At 33.5% G+C, this 7,960-nt stretch overlaps 1 pseudogene; it reads left to right on the forward strand.

Moving 5' to 3' along the window:
- Positions 1 to 6,044: 6,044 nt before the first annotated feature.
- LOC139841824 (protein ALP1-like) lies at positions 6,045 to 7,438 on the forward strand (annotated as a pseudogene).
- The last annotated feature ends 522 nt before the right edge of the window (positions 7,439 to 7,960 follow it).

Genomic DNA, 7,960 nt, shown 5'->3' on the forward strand with positions numbered 1-7,960 from the left:
CCCTCCTAAATCACCCCCAATTCGTTCACTTTTCTTAAACCTAATCTGAATCAATTCAACCATGAATCCCAACACTACTAAGTTCTACCAGATTCGCGATGACGATGTAACTTACAATCTTAAGGAGCTCTATGGTAAGCATTTCTCCATAATTTGATTATTAATACTAACATTGTTGTATAAAATACGCCAATTTTAACCTAAATTCTATGTTATGCAGAACATACCTCTACATTATTTTCAATACAGTTGAATCATGGTGGTCATTTTACTGATGCACCTGGAAGAAGATATTTGGATGGCAAGGTAACCTACGTCGATGCCCTTGACACTGATTTCTTTTCATATCACGAACTTGCTGATATTATTCAGGATTTGGGTTACAATGGTCATGAAGTCATGCTTTTTCACTTTTTAAAGCCTAATTATGATCTGGATTATGGTTTAGAACCGTTAGGATGTGATGATGATATAAGACTATTATCCAAGTATGCAATGGAATTTAAGATAATTAGTATATTCACTGAACATGGGTTGAAACCCAAAGTAAACCCATTTAGGAGTCCTACAGCTAGGGTTAATTTTGTGTTAGAAGAGATTGTAGATGAAGAAACTAGACCAACTAAGATTGAAAAACCAACCAAAAAGCCTGCATTGAATCCAAAGAAGCTGCTATTAGAGTACAATGAGAGTCAAGTATTAGATGAGAGTCAAGTATTAAATGATAGTCAAGGAAAAACACCTAGTGTTGTTGTTGATGAATTCCAACAAAATGAATTTGAAACACATAGTGAAGCTGCCAATGATGGTCAAGATATCCAACAGGATGAATCTGAACCACATGATAATATTGAAGATGCCAATGATGAAGATGCCAATGATGAATCTGAAAGTGATAGTGAAGATGATGATTTTGTAGTTGATAAACATAATATTGAGGATGTTGAGGTTGATATGGAAACCTTTAATTTTTGCATTGATAAAGATGTGGAGTTTGTGGGTTCTGGTTTACAAAATGATAGTGAGGGTAACAACTTTGAAGGTGATGAACCAGTTATGTTGAACAATGATGACCTTGATTCTGGGTCTGAGGATGATATTAGGAAGAAGAAACTTAAAGAATTGAAAGAACAAGAGATACATGGTAAAGATTTTAAGACAACTGTGTTCTATCTTGGGCAAGAGTTTGGAACTGCAGAAGAGGTAAAGAGATATATTGAGTTGCATGCAATAGAAACTAGAAGAAATTTAGTATTGATAAAAAATGACAAAACTAGAATCCAAGTTGGCTGTGAAGGTTCAATTGGAGTTTTCAAAGATGGTGAACAAGTGAATGGTCCTCATGGTCCTTATGCAACCAAACAATTTGAAGTCATTAAGAAGGAAGCAAGTAAGTTAACTGTGCTTTGGAGTGGTAGTCAGCAATACCAAGTGAATGGTCCTCATGGTGAACAAGTTGCTGTTGATTTTGGGAACAAAGAGTGTGCTTGTAGGAAGTGGGAGATTACTGGTATTCCTTGCAAACATGTTGTTGCTGCACTTTACAACTTAAATGCAAATGATGATCAAGTTGGTCCACCAGATGAAGTAGGTGCACCAGAGCATTGGGTTCACCCAGTTTATAGGATGGACACTTGGAAAAATACATATACATTTACCATAAACCCTGTTAATGGTAGATCTATGTGGCCCAAGTCTAATGTTCCTTATACCCTAATGCCACCAAAGAAAATAGCAAGAGCAGGTAGGCCAAAGAAAAATAGAAGGAAAGGGTTAGAAGAGAAAGACAACATTAGCACAGATGGAAGGTTGTCTAAAAAAGGGATTATCATGCAATGTTCAAATTGCAAAGAGTATGGCCACAACAAAAGAGGGTGTTCAAATGGGGGAACTAGTGGAACAAGCAAGAAGAGGACCAGAAATGCTTCAACCAGTGGAACAAGCAAGAAGAAGTCAAAGAATTGAAGTTAAAGCAAGTTATTGTGTTGTCTTTTAAACTTTGTAATGTTATTGGGTGTACTGGTACTTTAATTGTGATGTTATTGTGTTGTTGTCTTTTGAACTGGTACTTTAATCCTGATGGTATGTAATTTATGTCTGTATTTGGAACTATATTTAGGTATTTTGTGACTGTGGTATCATGTACTCTTGTTTCAACATAATGTGTTTGTTATTTTGTGTGTTTCCAGTTTGTAACATTTCACATTCCAGTTTGTAATACTCTGTGTGTAACATGGAGTAATGTACATATAAATGAATCAACTAAGAAATGAGTAATGTACAACAGATCTTTCATTCATTCATTAGTTCATACAAAAAACATTGGTTCTTATTAACCAAAACTATTACAACAGAGATTTCATTCTTTCATTCATTCATTGAAATCAATTAACCCAAACGATAATGAGGATAAAGAGGATCACAAAAAACATAATCTTCCACTTTCTTGAATTTACTTGTTCATCTTCCAATAGTTCTTCCAATAATTCATTGGGTCTTATTACCTCTGTACTGTTAATCGGTGGATCCACCCAAATGAACGACCTGCAGTCAGAAAACTAACCACGAATTCGATTCAATTAGGTGTATAACATTACACAAAGTTTTAACCCTTTAAATTATACAAAAAATAAATAAAAATATTACCAGTGTAGGACATGAATAATATCGACGACCAGGATTTTTAATAGTTTTCGCCTTACGAATAACCGCTCTCTTGCCACAATTGCAGAACACCATTGTTGATTGAAAATTGTATCGAAGGTTTTTTTTAATATGGAATTAGGGTTTATAGAGCATCTGAGTTGAATTGGGGGAAAACATGAGTAGGTGAGGGTATTAATAGGACAACAAGGTGAAAAGTACATAAATACCCTCACGTGGGACGCACATGAGATGGGTTAACGGATCAAGTGGACGGCTAGTAGACAGAAGGATGACGGGTGGTACGTTTTAAAAGGATAGTGACGACCTAAGTAAAAAAAAAAGATTAAGGACGACCTATGTGATTTAGGTACAAGTTCAAGGACGACCGAAGTAATTTTGTCTTTATAATTTAACCATTACACTTCTCATTCATTATAAATTGACCTCATAATTTTCACTATCTAATAACTACTCATTATTATTTTCATATCTACTAACATGTACCAAAAATTTGGTCGTTTGGCCCCATTTGTGAGAAGCATCAAATTGTCGTTTTTTAAAAGGAAGAGAAGGGTCAATTAGTTTAAACTTTAGGGGTATTTTTTTAATTTTCAGGGCTAACAAGTGTAAACATTCAAGTTATTGGGGGGCAAAATGGACCTTACAACTTTAATATACTGTAATAAACTTTAAATATATCCCACCCAAATTTTTAACGGGATTTATTTTTTCCCGCCACGAATTAAATTTTTCCGTTATCACCATTCAACTTGAAATAATTTTTCGAACAAAACGCAACTAACTATATTCGAAACGAAGCTTCTTAAATTTTCTATTAATTATATATATACATACATATATATCAAGTGGTAAGTTAATGAGTTTGTATAAGAAAAAAATCGGAGTTCGAGTCCTTCTACCCCCTTCTTTCCCCCAATTTGTTTCCTCAGTTTTCGCTCAATATTAATTTTATAAAAGACGTTAAAATGTTCCACCACAATGCGCAACCATTAGATATGTTAGGTACCAAACAACGTATATCCAAATACAACCGCAGCAACGCGCGGTCGAATTTTTTCTAGTTATTATCATTATTAATATTAATACTAATATATATATATATATATATATATATATATATATATATATATATATATATATATATATATATATATATATATATATACTTATATATACTTATATACTAAAATTGGTTGCGGTTTCCGTTGTTTCAGTTATATCAGATTGTCGTTTTGAGTTTGCGTTCACATTATAAACGGTCCCTCAACTTCGGCTATATTTACACAACGGCCCCCGAAGTTTACACTTTTTGAGGGGTAAAAAGTGTAAATATATAATTTTATTAAAATAAAAGAAACTAATCCCACCCGAATTTATAACGGGCCCTATCTTCTCGCTCGGTTCGAGTTAAATTTTTCCGAGACCACCGTTCAACTCGAAAAAAATCTTACGAACCCAACGAGACTAACTATACGCGAAACGGACACTTTTTAAAAAACGCTAAACACAACAACAGCCCATATCTTTCTGTTCGCCGCGAGTTAAATTTTTTCGACGGCACCGTTACACTTGAAAAAATTTATTGAACAAAACAAAACTAGCTACGTTCGAAACGTATACTTTTTAAAAACGATTAACACAACGACATTCAAAACGGCGCTTAACACGTGGGTCGTGTTCCCCTCTGTAAATACACAACGCTATGTTAAATATGAATATGCAGGCCGAAAGCTCCCGCTGCAACGCGCGGGCCGGTCCGGACTATTTTTATTACTACTATTATTTATTATTATTAATAGTATCATTATTATTATTATTATTATTAACACTGATTATTATTATATTGTTATTAATTAATTATTATTATTATTAAATATATCTAGATGTAGATATTTGTCTATTTTCAACCACATATAATAAAATTTACCATTTTTATTCTAAGTATTACATATGATAGTTAGAGTTGTAATCACTTACATCCATTAATTTGCTTGAAAACCAAGGGACCAATGAGAGCGCGACATGTGGCGCGAAAATCACATGTGATTGAAAAAAATAAAAAATTTCAGAAAAAAAAAATTTGAAATTTTTTTTTTTCGAATTTTTTTTCGAATTTTTTTTCGGTTTTTTTTTTTTTAAAATCACATGTGATTCTGCATGTCAATCACATGTGATTGTAAACCCAATCACATGTGATTATGCATGTCAAATCCAATCACATGTGATTGTACAGGTAAATCACATGTGATTGTAAAGAAAAATTCGAAGAAAAAAAATCAAAATTTAAAAAAAAAAAGTTTTCAAAAAAAAAAAATTTTGAATTTTTTTTTTTCAATCACATGTGATTTACGTGCCACATGTTACACTCTCATTGGTCCCTTGAATCTCAACTTAATTTATGGATTCAAATGAATATTCCTCATGATAGTTATTATAGTTTTAGATTTTATATTTATATATTATATAAATATAAAATACAATAAAATTAATATATTAAGAATAGAAAAGCTCCTTGAGGCTCGTGAAGAAGTTCGAACACGATATAAAAAGTTCGAGTTCAAGGTTGTTTAATGAATAGTCTTTAAAGTATGTTTAAGTTCAAGTCAACTCGACTAAAACTTTTAATGAATCAAGTTTGATTAACTCACTCATTAGTAAACAATTACTTTTATGTCACGAAGCCGGCCAAACCATATGACCACTCACTATGCCGTATTCTTGAGTTTTTTTTTTTTTTGGAAAAGAAAGGAAAGGAGAGAATGAATTAAACACTCTAATCAACAATTCTTCAGTCTTTTTTATACAAGAAAGGAGTGGAAAAGAAAACGTTAGGGAGAAAATCATATGAGATGTTTATGTTAATCACTATTGCTCAATTTTGAAATGATTGAACTGGAAAACAATTTGTGTATAATAACTATATTTTACTACAACATCTTATGTATTCATTCACAATTTTCACCACAAAAATTATGCGATTATTTTATCTGAGGTACGCGTATTGTTTCAGACCCTATGTTGCATGGGGTTAAACACGCCTTGTCACCCCCAAAACGCCGGACCCTAGCTGTATCGCGGCGTTGCCGGCCAAAAAATTCGAGGCGTTTTCGTCGATGCAACGTGAGGTCCAACGGCCGTTTAGGCCACGTGGCGGTTTGCTGTTGGTGAATAAAATTTAGCCGTTGGGGGATTAAGCCGTTTGTAAAAAAAAAAATTAGATTATTTTTATGTTTATATATATATATATATATATATATATATATATATATATATATATATACATACTCTATTAAATCATTTTACACAAACAAAAAATCTTTCTTTCTATACTTCTTTTATCATTTAAAAAATAACAAACATTGGAAAATGCATGCAAAATGTTCGATTTTATCATTGATGATTCCGATGATGAAAAGGTGGTTAATTTTATTAAAAGTTTAACGGAAGAAGAGGTGGAGGGAGAAGCGAGTAGTTCACGAGTCCCTTGAACACGGGTTTATATAGCAAGAGATCGGGAAGATGCGGCTGTGAGGTTATACAATGATTATTTTTCGGAAACACCCGTGTATCCGGAAAAAAAATTCAAACGACGTTTTCGAATGAGTCGTGAATTATTTCTTCGAATCATCGAAGGTATATCTAACTTTAATAGTACAAATATTCCCGATTATTTTTTATTTTTTAGGGAACGTCCAGACGCAGTTGATCGTCAAAGTTTGACGATCCTACAAAAGTGCACCGCGGCCATACGTCAAATGGCGTATGGAACTACACCAGATATGTTTGACGAATATATAAAATTGGTGAGAAAACGGCTACTTTATGTCTAGATAATTTTTGTAGATGCGTATTTCATTTGTTTGCTCCCGTGTATTTGAGAAAACCAACCGCCGATGATATTGCCCGACTTTATAATTTTCACGAACAAAAACATGGTCTACTGGGTATGCTCGGTAGTATAGATTGCATTGGGAATGGAAAAATTGTCCAATTGCTTGGCAAGGACAATATACTCGAGGTGATCAAAAAGGTCCATCTATTATGCTTGAAGCAGTGGCTTCTCAAGATTTGTGGATATGGCATGCATTCTTTGGTATGGCTGGTGCAAACAACGACATTAACGTTTTAAATTATTCACCGTTGTTTAACACTATTAAAGAGGGCACTGCTCCACCTTCACCGTTTAATGTAAACGGTCATCACTACGATAGAGGGTATTACCTAGGTGATGGTATATACCCAGATTGGGCTATGCTGGTCAAAGCTCCCCACAACCCAATTGATGAACAGCGTAAAAAGTTTAAACGGTTTCAAGAAAGTGCAAGGAAAGATATTGAACGTGCATTTGGAGTACTGCAAAGTAGATTTGCCATGTTAAAGACTCCGGCAAGATCTAAGGACTTCAACAAAATTAGAAGACATATGTACGTTTGTGTTGTATTGCATAACATGATTCAAGAAAATAACGGTTTTGTGATTTCGAAAAGGGATGAAAAAATGATTGCTCACCTAAGTAACCGACCTATAAGGTTGGAAAGGAATTTGAGGGATCGAGATGACAGGATTAAGGAAATCAGAGATAAGCAAGTTCACAATCGGCTGGAGTCAGATTTAACCGAGCACGTTTGGAACTTATCCCTTATTTTCATAGCGCTAATATTAATATTGATAATTAATAATCTGTTATGTATTTTATATTTTCGTTTATGAATTTTAAATTGATGTATTGTTTTAGGAATTAATGTACTTTATTTTCATTAATAAAAAGTAGCCGTTTATTTCATTCATTCACAAACATACGATTACATTATTTTCCTAAAAAGTGAAAAACAACTTAGTTCCTAAAACGATTACATTATTTTCCTAACGGCTATCTTCAACAAGCACCTTCATCAATCAGATAAGTAATCGCAGATATCGTATTGCTGAAATCCGCCATCGCTACTTGAAGATGAAGCAACTTCTCTTGGCGAATCAGAAAGAGCGTAGCTTTCATCCCTAAATTCGGTATAAATCATAATTGCTTGCCTACGTACCAAAGCTTTTCCAATCAAAGCATAATAATCGTGGTCATCTTCAAGGTGGCGGGAACTCTGGGTCTTTTGACATACCATACTTGTCTAACTGGGTATGGTATGTCTTGATGGAGAACTACAAGCAAACTATAAAAATAACGATACTCACGTACATTAATATAATAATCACATGTTGAGTCCGGTGTATAATTCATCAATCCTTAATCAAATTCACCTCCATAATGAACTTTTAAGCAAACATTCAACGGATTCATTTT

This window comes from Rutidosis leptorrhynchoides, chromosome 4 (assembly GCF_046630445.1).
Source record: "Rutidosis leptorrhynchoides isolate AG116_Rl617_1_P2 chromosome 4, CSIRO_AGI_Rlap_v1, whole genome shotgun sequence".
Taxonomy (NCBI): Eukaryota; Viridiplantae; Streptophyta; class Magnoliopsida; order Asterales; family Asteraceae; genus Rutidosis; species Rutidosis leptorrhynchoides.